At 42.4% G+C, this 13,616-nt stretch overlaps 1 non-coding gene across 1 annotated transcript; it reads left to right on the top strand.

The window, feature by feature from the left end:
* The first annotated feature begins 790 nt into the window (after window positions 1-790).
* On the top strand, window positions 791-866 carry trnae-uuc. Its single transcript has one exon. It is a non-coding gene; the product is annotated as a tRNA-Glu (tRNA).
* Window positions 867-13,616: the final 12,750 nt, after the last annotated feature.

Raw genomic sequence — 13,616 nt, 5'->3', positions numbered from 1 at the left:
GTCACAATGACATAACAAGCATTAGTCAAAATGCTTGGAATGTCCACATGTATGTCAGTCAGTGGAGGCTCCTCAGAGGAGGAAGGGGAGGACCATCCTCCTCAGTGAATTTCATAAAAATTAAAATGGTAAAACATTGAAAAAGTTATCCTTTTTAGATAAAACTATACTAAATATATTCACGTCACCAAATAATTGATTAAAACACACTGTTTTGCAATGAAGATCTACAGTAGCCTCAACAGCAATCTGTAGGGTAGCACCATGGTGTAGCCGGAGGACAGCTAGCTTCCGTCCTCCTCTTGGTACATTGACTTCAATACAAAACCTAGGAGGCTCTTGGTTCTCACCCCTTCCATAGACTTACACAGTAATTATGACAACTTCCGGAGGATGTCCTCCAGCCTATCAGAGCTCTTGCAGCATGAACTGACATGTTGTCCACCCAATCAAAGGATCAGTGAATTACTCTAGTACTGAAAGCATAAGCTACAGCTAGCTAGCACTGCAGTGCATAAAATGTGGTGTGTAGTTGACTCAAAGAGAGAGAAAGACAATAGTTGAACAGTTTTCAACAAATTAATTTCTTCAAAAAGGAAGGAGAAGCAAGACAGAGAGAGAGAGAGAGAAGCGATTTCGTCATTTTTGTTCACTTTCAGTTTCAGTTACTTAGCTAGCAAATGCAGCTGGCTAGTTTAGTTACTCAAAGGGATGCTTTGTTAGCTAGCTGGCTATGACTATCCAACACAACACTGGAACTGTTCCAAGTCATGATAGAGTGCTTGCTTTGGGCCCCGTGTAGCTCAGTTGGTAGAGCATGGCGCTTTCAACGCCAGGGTTGTGGGTTCAATTCCCACGGGGGGCCAGTATGAAAAAAAAACAAAAAAAACATGTATGCACTCACTAACTGTAAGTCTCTCTGGATAAGAGCGTCTGCTAAATGACCAAAAAAAAAACAATCTAAAATGTAAGGTAAGCTTTTGGTTTTATTAATTTATTGCCACTGGAGCCCGCCGGTGTAACTGCTTACTGACTATACACTGTAACGTTACTGCATGATTGTAGCGGGTTTACTAACGCATTAGTTCTATTAGCTATGTTGACTAGGACGTTACTTTAGCTAATATGGGGACAACAATGTAGGCTGTGTGTAGTGGTTATGGCATGGTTTGGATTGGAAAGGTTTTTTCGCCTGGTCACATACAGCTGATGTGTTGTTCATTGAAGTCCACAAAGGAAGGGAAAAGGTGAGAGGAGGAGAGTGCATAGAGGCTAGAAGAAATACAACGTGGCTGCTATGAAAGTGAACTGTATTTATGCTTGATCAGGGGTGTATTCATTCCGCAGATTCTGCTGAAAAATGTTTCTTGAACGGAAGCAAACAAAACGGGGATAAAAATACCTGAATTTGTCCAATAGAAACTCTGGTTTGCAGCTGTTGGACTAATGATTACACCCTAGATAAGCTAGATGCAGGCAAGAGCGTGCAAGGCAGTATTGAATGTGTCACTGTCTGTCATCTCAAATTTTCTCTCAACCTGTGTGCACCTACATTGTAAACTTTAATTCATAGGCTAGGTTGTAGCAACCTCATGATGGGTATAGGGAAAATCGGAGTATCATGTAGTAGCCTTAACATATCGATGATACATTGAACTGGGTGAATGGAATATGAATGACAGTCATTCAATATGCTGTAATAGAAAGAAGGCCATGCTCATGAAAATAAAGAATCGTCCTCCCTCATCTTATACGGCACTGCCGCCAATGATGTCAGTTCATGGAAGATACAGTAAAGTACAGCTTGTACACTGCCCAAACAATACCAAACAACTGCCAACTTTGGCATCAATTTTTGGGCTAAGGGAAGGGAACACTTTGCTCTCCAACCAAGGTGCATTGATTGAGGAGCAATCGGAAGTGAAGAGGAAATTCAGCAACTCTTGGAGGACAGTGGAAGTTGATAAAAGAGCTTATTTATTGTTAAAGTAATGACTTTAACAATAAGGCACAGGAGGCACATGACACCACCGGGCTCCCCTCAGCTTAACCAACCACAAAATGATTGACAAATTAACCTCTTAGGGTGCTTGGACACTGTGAGCCCAACAGTTGAGCCCAAAAGTTGAGTGGAAGATGATTAAATAGATTCTTTATTGTTACATGTAATTAATTACATTGTCAATCATTGTGTTGTTGGTTAATCTGAGGCGAGCGCAGTGGTGCCATAGGTGAGCCTCAGCCTCCTGTGCCTGTTGATTAGCCTGCTGTGCTCTGGGCTGACCTTTTCCCGGGGCACGACTCAGACAGCAGGAGAGGACCAGGCCCAGGCGTGGTCGATAGATACCACGGAGAGTAATGGGAAGCAGTGGCACACAGGACCCTGCATGGGAGAGAGGGCCCCATACTAGTGCTATGGTGAGAGAGACAGGATAGAGGAGCCTCAGTTTGTGCAGACAGGATGAGAGTTAATTAGGGAGAAGAGGGACTGAGAGTGGACACTCAGACAGACAGACAGACAGACAGACAGACAGAGAGAGACACAGGCTTGCTTTAGTCATGCTGGTCCCATTGAACAAACCAGGGAAGTGGTGGCCAGTGGAGGAAGAACTCCGAAACTGGACTCATAGTAGAGGTTGGAATTAAATGAATGGAACAGTATCAAATACATTGTTTGATACCATTCCATTGATTCCGTTCTAGCCATTACTATGAGCCCATCCTCTGATTTAAAGTGCCAACAGCCACCACTATACATTGTATGCATGGTAACCGAGGGTTTGGAGAAGATCAGATGTAGTTACAAACCTAAATTGATCTCTCATGCTGAAACGTAGCAGATACATGGTGTTCTATCTAGGCATTATCCCATAAACGAAAGGAGAGCTCCAACTCTCAATATAGTGGGGGAAAAAAAGTATTTAGTCAGCCACCAATTGTGCAAGTTCTCCCACTTAAAAAGATGAGAGAGGCCTGTAATTTTCATCATAGGTACACGTCAACTATGACAGACAAATTTAGATTTTTTTTCTCCAGAAAATCACATTGTAGGATTTTTAATGAATTTATTTGCAAATTATGGTGGAAAATAAGTATTTGGTCACCTACAAACAAGCAAGATTTCTGGCTCTCACAGACCTGTAACTTCTTCTTTAAGAGGCTCCTCTGTCCTCCACTCGTTACCTGTATTAATGGCACCTGTTTGAACTTGTTATCAGTATAAAAGAGACCTGTCCACAACCTCAAACAGTCACACTCCAAACTCCACTATGGCCAAGACCAAAGAGCTGTCAAAGGACACCAGAAACAAAATTGTAGACCTGCACCAGGCTGGGAAGACAGAATCTGCAATAGGTAAGCAGCTTGGTTTGAAGAAATCAACTGTGGGAGCAATTATTAGGAAATGGAATGACATACAAGACCTCACCCAGTGGGGTCAAAATGATCACAAGAACAGAGAGCTGGGACCAAAGTAACAAAGCCTACCATCAGTAACACACTACGCCGCCAGGGACTCAAATCCTGCAGTGCCAGACGTGTCCCCCTGCTTAAGCCAGTACATGTCCAGGCCCGTCTGAAGTTTGCTAGAGTGCATTTGGATGATCCAGAAGAAGATTGGGAGAATGTCATATGGTCAGATGAAACCAAAATATAACTTTTTGGTCAAAACTCAACTCGTCGTGTTTGGAGGACAAAGAATGCTGAGTTGCATCCAAAGAACACCATACCTACTGTGAAGCATGGGTGTGGAAACATCATGCTTTGGGGCTGTTTTTCTGCAAAGGGACCAGGACGACTGATCCGTGTAAAGGAAAGAATGAATGGGGCCATGTATCATGAGATTTTGAGTGAAAACCTTCCATCAGCAAGGGCATTGAAGATGAAACGTGGCTGGGTCTTTCAGCATGACAATGATCCCAAACACACCGCCCGGGCAACGAAGGAGTGGCTTCGTAAGAATCATTTCAAGGTCCTGGATTGGCCTAGCCAGTCTCCAGATCTCAACCCCATAGAAAATCTTTGGAGGGAGTTGAAAGTCCGTGTTGCCCAGCGACAGCCCCAAAACATCACTGCTCTAGAGGAGATCTGCATGGAGGAATGGGCCAAAATACCAGCAACAGTGTGTGAAAACCTTGTGAAGACTTACAGAAAACGTTTGACCTGTGTCATTGCCAACAAAGGGTATATAACAAAGTATTGAGAAACTTTTGTTATTGACCAAATACTTATTTTCCACCATAATTTGCAAATAAATTCATTACAAATTTTTTCTCATTTTGTCTGTCATAGTTGACGTGTACCTATGATGAAAATTACAGGCCTCTCTCATCTTTTTAAGTGGGAGAACTTGCACAATTGGTGGCTGACTAAATACTTTTTTTCCCCACTGTATATACTGAACAAAAATATAAATGCAATATGTAAAGTGTTGGTTCCATGTTTCATGAGCTGAAATAAAAGATCCCAGAACATTTCCATATGCACAAAAAGCTTATTTCTCTAAATTTGTGTGCACAAATTTGTTTACATCCCTGTTATTGAGCATTTCTCCTTTGCCAAGATAATCCATCCACCTGACAGTTGTGGCATATCAAGAAGCTGATTAAACAGCATGATCATTACACAGGTGTACCTTGTGCTGGGGACAATAAAAGGTAACTCTAAAATGTGCAGTTTTGTCACACAACACAATGTCACAGATGTCTCAAGTTTTGAGGGAGCGTGCAATTGGCATGCTGACTGCAGGAAAGTCCACCAGAGCTGTTGCCAGAGAATGTAATGTTAATTTCTCTACCATAAGCTGCCTCCAACATCGTTTTAGAAAATTTGGCAGTATTTCCAACCGGCCTCACAACTGCAGACCACATGTAACCCCCCCCATATGATTTGACTTGGTATCTGACCTGCATGATTATGACATGACCCGACTCTGACCGCATATGCAAAGATATGTAAATATAATTTGTCCATACAGATGTTGGGCTTGCTTCCCATTGGGTGGTGGCCCATTTGCCTTCATTCCAAAACAACTGCTTATTTTCTCTCTCCTGTAATCACTCTTATCAGTGAACATGGATCGTAGCTTGGATCAACTCAAGCTTTGACTGAATCAGGGCAATGTCAGACGCCCCACGTGTTATGTGTAAATGTTATGCAGCATCAAGCAATTTTATTCCTCCAGAATTACTGGGTTACAATGTAATGTGTGTCAGTTGGAGACATATTGAGGTTAACAACACGTGGCAGATATGTCCAGTGGGTCCATGCTGATGTGACAATAACATGGTCTGCATCCCAAATGGCGTAGGACTCTGGTCAAAAGTAGTGCACTATAGATCTTTTTTAAAGGTTGCATCAGATGATACTGGAATAGACAACCTTTCTTGGACTACCTGTACAGATAAATGCAAACATCAGCTTTTTCTGTGCATTGAACAACAGATATTTACATGGATTGTTGTGAGGAAAACATTGACATATCAACCAACATGGTCTTAATCCTATACAGAAAGAGGAAAATGTCAGGACAGAATTAATATATAATATGCCATTTAGCAGACGCTTTTATCCAAAGCGACTTACAGTCATGCGTGCATACATTTTTGTGTATGGGTGGTCCCGGGGATCGAACCCACTACCTTTGCGTTTCAAGCGCCGTGCTCTACCAGCTGAGCTACAGAGGACCACAATTAAGTGCCAACAAAAAAAGGCCTTGAAGCATTCTCTGCCCTTCATATGAACTTAATGCCACTCATCTGACAGATCATCAAGAGATCTTCATTACAAAGGTCACAGAGTTAAGAGAACGAGCCGTGTTAGCCTAATGCTAGCCTGGTCCCAGATCTGTTTGCATTGTTGCTATCTCCAATGCTGTCACGACTTCCGCCGAGGCTGCCTCCCCTCCATGTTCGGGCAGGTTTCGGCGTTCGTCGTCACCATCTTACTAGCTGCTGCCGATCCATTTATCATCACTCCACTTGTCTTGTCTAAATAATCACACACACCTGGTCCTTATCCCCAATTAGTCATTGTATAAGTGTTCCCTCTGCTTCCTTGTCTGTGTTGGTGATTGTTTGTTGTGAGCTGTGTGCAGCTCGGTTGAGCTACCCTTACCTTGTTGTTTGCCAGGGTAGATATTTCCCCTGTGCCTGAGTTTTGTTGTCGCATGCTTGCGTAACTGTTTATCGACGGAATAAACTTTTTGGATGCGTATTACTCTCCTGCGCCTGACTCCTTCTATCACACACATCACAAATGCTGTCATTGTCAAGCCAAACATGTAATGGAAATTAGTGAAGGAGTTGGCATGATGGCACAAACTGACTGGCAATAAGGCTAGCCTAATGCCTGTCTTGTCACTGTAATACATCATTTATTTACAGTTAGCCACTAAGATGTGTTTTTGTTCTGATATTAAGGTGAATATTCAGATGACTTAAAAGAGCCAGAACCACTTTGTCTCAATTTGGTGAAGCAGAATGCAGCGCATTGACTTTGTTTCTTGTATCCAGGTTTAATGTTACAAAATATGCTGATGAGGTAGAGTTGAGGTTAATTAGAACAGACAAGAGGCCCGTGATGAACAAGAGGGGTTTGGACAGAAGATTGATGCTGGCTAGAGAGCTGTGGCCATTGATGGAGACAGTCATCTCTCTGCTCTCTGCCTGATAAACCAGAGTGACAGATGGCTCAAGAGGCGGACTGCGGAGACCCCTTCAGCCTGCCCCTGCCTGCCTGTGTCCGTACGTCCACCCTCTGACTGGTACACTGGCTGCGTCCCACATGGCACCCTATTCCCCTTATAGTGCAATACTTTTGATCAAGGCCCATAGGGCTCTGGTCAAAAGTAGTGCACTAGGGAATAGGGTGTCATTTGGGACACAGACACTGGGTGTTCTGAGCAGGATACCCCCGCCTTCCTGCACTGGCCACTGACTGTCTACCCTGAGTCTTCACACTCATCAGCCGTCCCCTGTCACCAGTGATGCCTTTTCACAGTCATTTCAACGTTATCGCTCCACATTTTACTGACAGGTAGAGGACAGAGTAGGTACGTCCCAAATGGCACCCTTTTCCCTACATAATGCACTACTTTTGACCAGAGCCCTAGTCAAAAGTAGTGCACTATAAATGTAATAGGGTGCCATTTGGAATGCTGTCATGGGGGGGAAAATTAGTTTTGTAGTGCTCATGAGCCAAAACGGGTCCCCGGATGTTTTTGTGCAATTGTGCAACAACAAAAGATATTTAGCTATATATAATACAGCTGTTGAATCTCAGATTGCCCCTTTAACTCTGTCTTTTGGTTTTTTGTCCTGATGAAAGTATGTTTCTAGGAATAAAACAGAGATAAAGATAATGTTTGCTGATTCAGAGCCACTCCTCCAGAAGCCGTTGTGAAAGGGTAATAAATAGATGTGTGAAGATAAAGTGCTTCTTGGGAATATGCGCAGAAAATGAAAAGTTCAGCCAAGAATGCTGGATCATGATGAGCAGGGCATAGCAACTCCACATCTGTCATTGAGGGAATTTCAATTACATTTTCAATTTTTCTATGGTAGGTAGCTATTCGTTTCTACATAGGAAATAGGGTGCCATTTGAAATGCAGACCACATCCCCTTGGTATCAGCAGTGTTAGTGAAAGCAGCGCTAAAGGCAGAGGCAGAGGGAGTTAATTTTCTCCTCTTTAATGAAGACATCAAAGTCAGCAGTGGCACTAACACAAAAACCATTGCCCTTTAATTGAATGAATCCTAGTGCTGAGGGAAACTCCCCCAACCCAACTCCAGGCTTGTGTGATGTATTACATAGATCTGCATATGCATGACTTCTCTATGTCTCTACATTCAGCTTGTCCTCCAGTGATTATTAGCAAATCAAACATGAAACAGTAGGGGAGAGTGGGGTGTTGAGGCATTTTTTACATTCAGCATCACTACATTAAGGGAAAATATATATCAGGATGTTGTGTATCCCTGGAAATAATCAGAATTAATGTAAATATAACAGTTTTGAACAGGGGCTTCATGCACCCATTAATTTAGAGGGGGCACAAAGAATGTGAGGATAGTGGGGGGGGTTGGCATCAAAATGAACATAAACATAAAGCACTTTGGCCATGAACACCAGTGGTGGGTTTGGCATCAAAATGAGAATGCATGAGCATAAAATATCCCCATACCTACTGTAAAATGTGGTGGTGGATCTTTGATTTTATGGAGCTATTTTGATTCAACTAGTCCTGTGGCCCTTGTTAAAGTCAATGGCATCATGAACTTTACCCAGTACCAGGACATTTTAGACAGAAACCTGGTTGCCTCTGCCAGAAGGCTGACACTAGGCTGCAAGTGGATCTTCCAGCAAGACAATAACCCCAAGCACACTTCAAAATCCACAAAGAAATGGTTAATTGGCCATCTTGCTCAGTCTCCGGACTTGAAACCCATTGAAAACATGTGGTTTTAATTGAAGAGTGCAGTCCATAAGCGCAGACGAAGGATATCAAGGATCTGGATGGATTCTGTATGGAGAAATGGTGTAAGATCCCCTCCCAACGTGCTCTCCAACTCATACAACATTATAGAAAAAGGCTTAGTGCCATTTTCCTCGCAAGGTGAGGTATTGAAATGTATTGAAAACAGGGGTGTCAATCATTTTGACCCCTTTCTTTTTGAGAAAAAATGTATTACTTGTTAAAGAAAATCTCTTTCTCTGAGCAATTGTATTAGTATAAAATAATTTCGCAATTTTTTTGCACACAATACAGCTCAGTATATGAATCATTTATTTTATACAGTAATTTTTGCTAATCTTTCTCAAAGGTGTCAATAATTTCGGACCCCACTATATATGCGTCAATAACTTGATGCATATCTTTTTGCATTGAATGCAACGTATTGAATAATGCGTCACGTTTCATGATGCATATCATTTTGCAAAAACATACCAGACTGAAGCTTATCAGTTGATACATGGCAGGTACACCCTACCTCTTCCTGCTCCTGGATAAATGAATTGTGGGGGTGTAATGGAAGCCAATTAACTTGTACTGTATACAGTGGCTTGCAAAAGTATTCACCCCCCTTGGTATTTTTCCTATTTTGTTGCCTTACAACCTGGAATTAAAATATATTTTTGGGGGGTTTGTAAAATTTGATTTACACAACATGCCTACCACTTTGAAGAAGCAAAATATTTTTTATTGTGAAACAAACAAGAAATAGGACAAAAAAACTGCATAACTATTCACCCCCCCAAAGTCAATACTTTATAGAGCCACCTTTTGCAGCAATTACAGCTGCAAGTCTCTTGGGGTATGTCTCTATAAGTTTGGCACATCTAGCCACTGGGATTTTTGCCCATTCTTCAAGGCAAAACTGCTCCAGCTCCTTCAAGTTGGATGGGTTCCGCTGGTGTACAGCAATCTTTAAGTCATACCACAGATTCTCAATTGGACTGAGGTCTGGGCTTTGACTAGGCCATTCCAAGACATTTAAATGTTTCCCCTTAAACCACTCGAGTGTTGCTTTAGCAGTATGCTTAGGGTCATTGTCCTGCTGGAAGGTGAACCTCCGTCCCAGTCTCAAATTTCTGGAAGACTGAAACAGGTTTCCCTCAAGAATTTCCCTGTATTTAGCGCCATCCATCATTCCTTCAATTCTGACCAGTTTCCCAGTCCCTGCCGATGAAAAACATCCCCACAGCATGATGCTGCCAACACCATGCTTCACTGTGGGGATGGCGTTCTCGGGGTGATGAGAGGTGTTGGGTTTGCGCCAGACATAGCGTTTTCCTTGATGGCCAAAAAGCTACATTTTAGTCTCATCTGACCAGAGTACCTCCTTCCATATTTTGGGAGTCTCCCACATGTTTGCTTATTTTTTTCTTTAAGTAATGGCTTTTTCTGGCCACTCTTCCGTAAATCCCAGCTCTGTGGAGTGTACGGCTTAAAGTGGTCCTATGGACAGATACTATAAGGAAAAAAATAAGAAAATAAATAAATATGTATGCACTCACTAACTGTAAGTCGCTCTGAATAAGAGCGTCTGCTAAATGACTAAAATGTAAATGTAAGATACTCCAATCTCCGCTGTGGAGCTTTGTAGCTCCTTCAGGGTTATCTTAGGTCTCTTTGTTGCCTCTCGGATCAATGCCCTCCTTGCCTGGTCCGTGAGTTTTGGTGGGCGGCCCTCTCCTGGCAGGTTTGTTGTGGTGACATATTCTTTCAATTTTTTAATAATGGATTTAATGGTGCTCCGTGGGATGTTGAAAGTTTCAGGTATTTTTTTATAACCCGTCCCTGATCTGTACTTCTCCAGAACTTTGTCCCTGACCTGTTTGGAGAGCTCCTTGGTCTTCATGGTGCCGCTTGCTTGGTAGTGCCGCTTGCTTGGTGGTGCCGCTTGCTTAGTGGTGTTGCAGACTCTGGGGCCTTTCAGAACAGGTGTATATATACTGAGATCATGTGACAGATCATGTGACACTTAGATTGCACACAGGTGGACTTTATTTAACTAATTATTGTTTCTGAAGGTAATTGGCTGCACCAGATCTTATTTAGGGGCTTCATAGCAAAGGGGGTGAATACAGTGAGGGAAAAAAGTATTTCATCCCCTGCTGATTTTGTACGTTTGCCCACTGACAAAGAAATGATCAGTCTATAATTTTAATGGTAGGTTTATTTGAACAGTGAGAGACAGAATAACAACAACAAAATCCTGAAAAACGCATGTCAAAAATGTTATAAATTGATTTAATTTTAATGAGGGAAATAAGTATTTGACCCCCTCTCAATCAGAAAGATTTCTGGCTCCCAGGTGTCTTTTATACAGGTAATGAGCTGAGATTAGGAACACATTCTTAAAGGGAGTGCTCCTAATCTCAGCTTGTTACCTGTATAAAAGACACCTGTCCACAGAAGCAATCAATCAATCAGATTCCAAACTCTCCACCATGGCCAAGACCAAAGAGCTCTCCAAGGATGTCAGGGACAAGATTGTAGACCTACACAAGGCTGGAATGGGCTACAAGACCATCGCCAAGCAGCTTGGTGAGAAGGTGACAACAGTTGGTGCGATTATTCGCAAATGGAAGAAACACTATAATAACTGTCAATCTCCCTCGGCCTGGGGCTCCATGCAAGATCTCACCTCGTGGAGTTGCAATGATCATGAGAACGGTGAGGAATCAGCCCAGAACTACGCGGGAGGATCTTGTCAATGATCTCAAGGCAGCTGGGACAATAGTCACCAAGAAAACAATTGGTAACACACTACGCCGTGAAGGACTGAAATCCTGCAGCGCCCGCAAGGTCCCCCTGCTCAAGAAAGCACATATACGGGCCCGTCTGAAGTTTGCCAATGAACATCTGAATGATTCAGAGGAGAACTGGGTGAAAGTGGTGTGGTCAGATGAGACCAAAATCGAGCTCTTTGGCATCAACTCAACTCGCCGTGTTTGGAGGAGGAGGAATGCTGTCTATGACCCCAAGAACACCATCCCCACCGTCAAACATGGAGGTGGAAACATTATGCTTTGGGGGTGTTTTTCTGCTAAGGGGACAGGACAACTTCACTGCATCAAAGGGACGATGGACGGGGCCATGTACCGTCAAATCTTGGGTGAGAACCTCCTTCCCTCAGCCAGGGCATTGAAAATGGGTCGTGGATGGGTATTCCAGCATGACAATGACCCAAAACACACGGCCAAGGCAACAAAGGAGTGGCTCAAGAAGAAGCACATTAAGGTCCTGGAGTGGCCTAGCCAGTCTCCAGAACCTTAATCCCATAGAAAATCTGTGGAGGGAGCTGAAGGTTCGAGTTGCCAAACGTCAGCCTTGAAACCTTAATGACTTGGAGAAGATCTACAAAGGGGAGTGGAACAAAATCCCTCCTGAGATATGTGCAAACCTGGTGGCCAACTACAAGAAACGTCTGACCTCTGTGATTGCCAACAAGGGTTTTGCCACCAAGTACTAAGTCATGTTTTGCAGAGGGGTCAAATACTTATTTTCCTCATTAAAATGCAAATCAATTTATAACTTTTTTGACATGCATTTTTCTGGATTTTTTTGTTGTTATTCTGTCTCTCACGGTTCAAATAAACCTACCATTAAAATTATAGATTGATCATTTCTTTGTCAGTGGGCAAACGTACAAAATCAGCAGGGGATCAAATACTTTTTTCCCTCACTGTACATGCATGCACCACTTTTCCATTATTTATTTAGTAGAATTGTTTTAAACAAGTTATTTTTTCAATTCACTTTACCAATTTGGACTATTTTGTGTATGTCCATTACATGAAATCCAAATAAAAATCCATTTAAATTACAGGTTGTAATGCAACAAAATAGGAAAAACGCCAAGGGGGATGAATACTTTTGCAAGGCACTGTATGTCAGTACATTTACATACAGTACCAGTCAAAAGTTTGGACACACCTACTCATTATTATTATTTTTTACATTGTAGAATAATAGTGAAGACAACAAAACTATGAAATAACACATATGGAATCATGTAGTAACCCAAACATTTTAAACAAATCAAAATATATTTTATATTTGAGATTCTTCAAAGTAGCCACCCCTTGCCTTGATGACAGGTAGTCACCTGGAATGCATTTCAATTAACAGGTGTGCCTTCTTAAAAGTTAATTTTTGTGGAATGTATTTCCTTCTTAATGCGTTTAAGCCAATCAGTTGTGTTGTGACAAGGTAGGGGTGGTATACAGAAGATAGCCCTATTTGGTAAAAGACCAAGTCCATATTATGGCAAGAACAGCTCAAATAATCAAAGAGAAACGACAGTCCATCATTACTTTAAGGCATGAAGGTCAGTCAATATGGAACATTTCAAGAACTTTGAAAGTTTCTTCAAGTGCAGTCGCAAAAACCATCAAGCGCTATGATGAAACTGTCTCTCATGAGGACCACCACAGGAATGGAAGACCCAGAGTTACCTCTGCTGCAGAGGATAAGTTCATTAGAGTTACCAGCCTCAGAAATTGCAGCCCAAATAAATGCTTCACAGAGTTCAAGTAACAGACACTTCTCAACATCAACTGTTAAGAGACAGAAGAGACTTGCTTGGGCCAAGAAACACGAGCAATGGACATTAGACTGGTGAAAATCTGTCCAAATTTGAGATTTTGGTTCCAACCGCTGTGTGTTTGTGAGACGCAGTGTAGGTGAATCAATGATCTCCTCATGTGTAGTTCCCACCGTGAAGCATGGATGAGGAGGTGTGATGGTGCTTTTCTGGTGACACTGTCTGTGATTTATTTAGAATTCAAGGCACACTGAACTAGCATGGCTACCACAGCATTCTGCAGTGATACGCCATCCCATCTGGTTTGGGCTTAGTAGGACAATAATTTGTTTTTCAACAGGACAATGACCCAACACACCTCCAGGCTGTGTAATGGCTATTTGACCAAGAAGGAGAGTGATGGAGTGCTGCATCAGATGACCTGGCCTCCACAATCCCCCGACCTCAACCCAATTCAGATGGTTTGGGATGAGTTGGACCGCTGTTACGAACCCTGTGGCTTTAAACGTCTAGGGTGGATGGACATGAGACCCGTAACATAATTCATGCAAATTATAAGCGTG

The sequence above is a fragment of the Coregonus clupeaformis genome, chromosome 21 (genome assembly GCF_020615455.1).
Source record: "Coregonus clupeaformis isolate EN_2021a chromosome 21, ASM2061545v1, whole genome shotgun sequence".
Classification (NCBI taxonomy): Eukaryota; Metazoa; Chordata; class Actinopteri; order Salmoniformes; family Salmonidae; genus Coregonus; species Coregonus clupeaformis.
The sequence above is the reverse complement of the archived record's forward strand: the minus strand, read 5'-3'. Positions and strand labels throughout refer to the sequence as shown.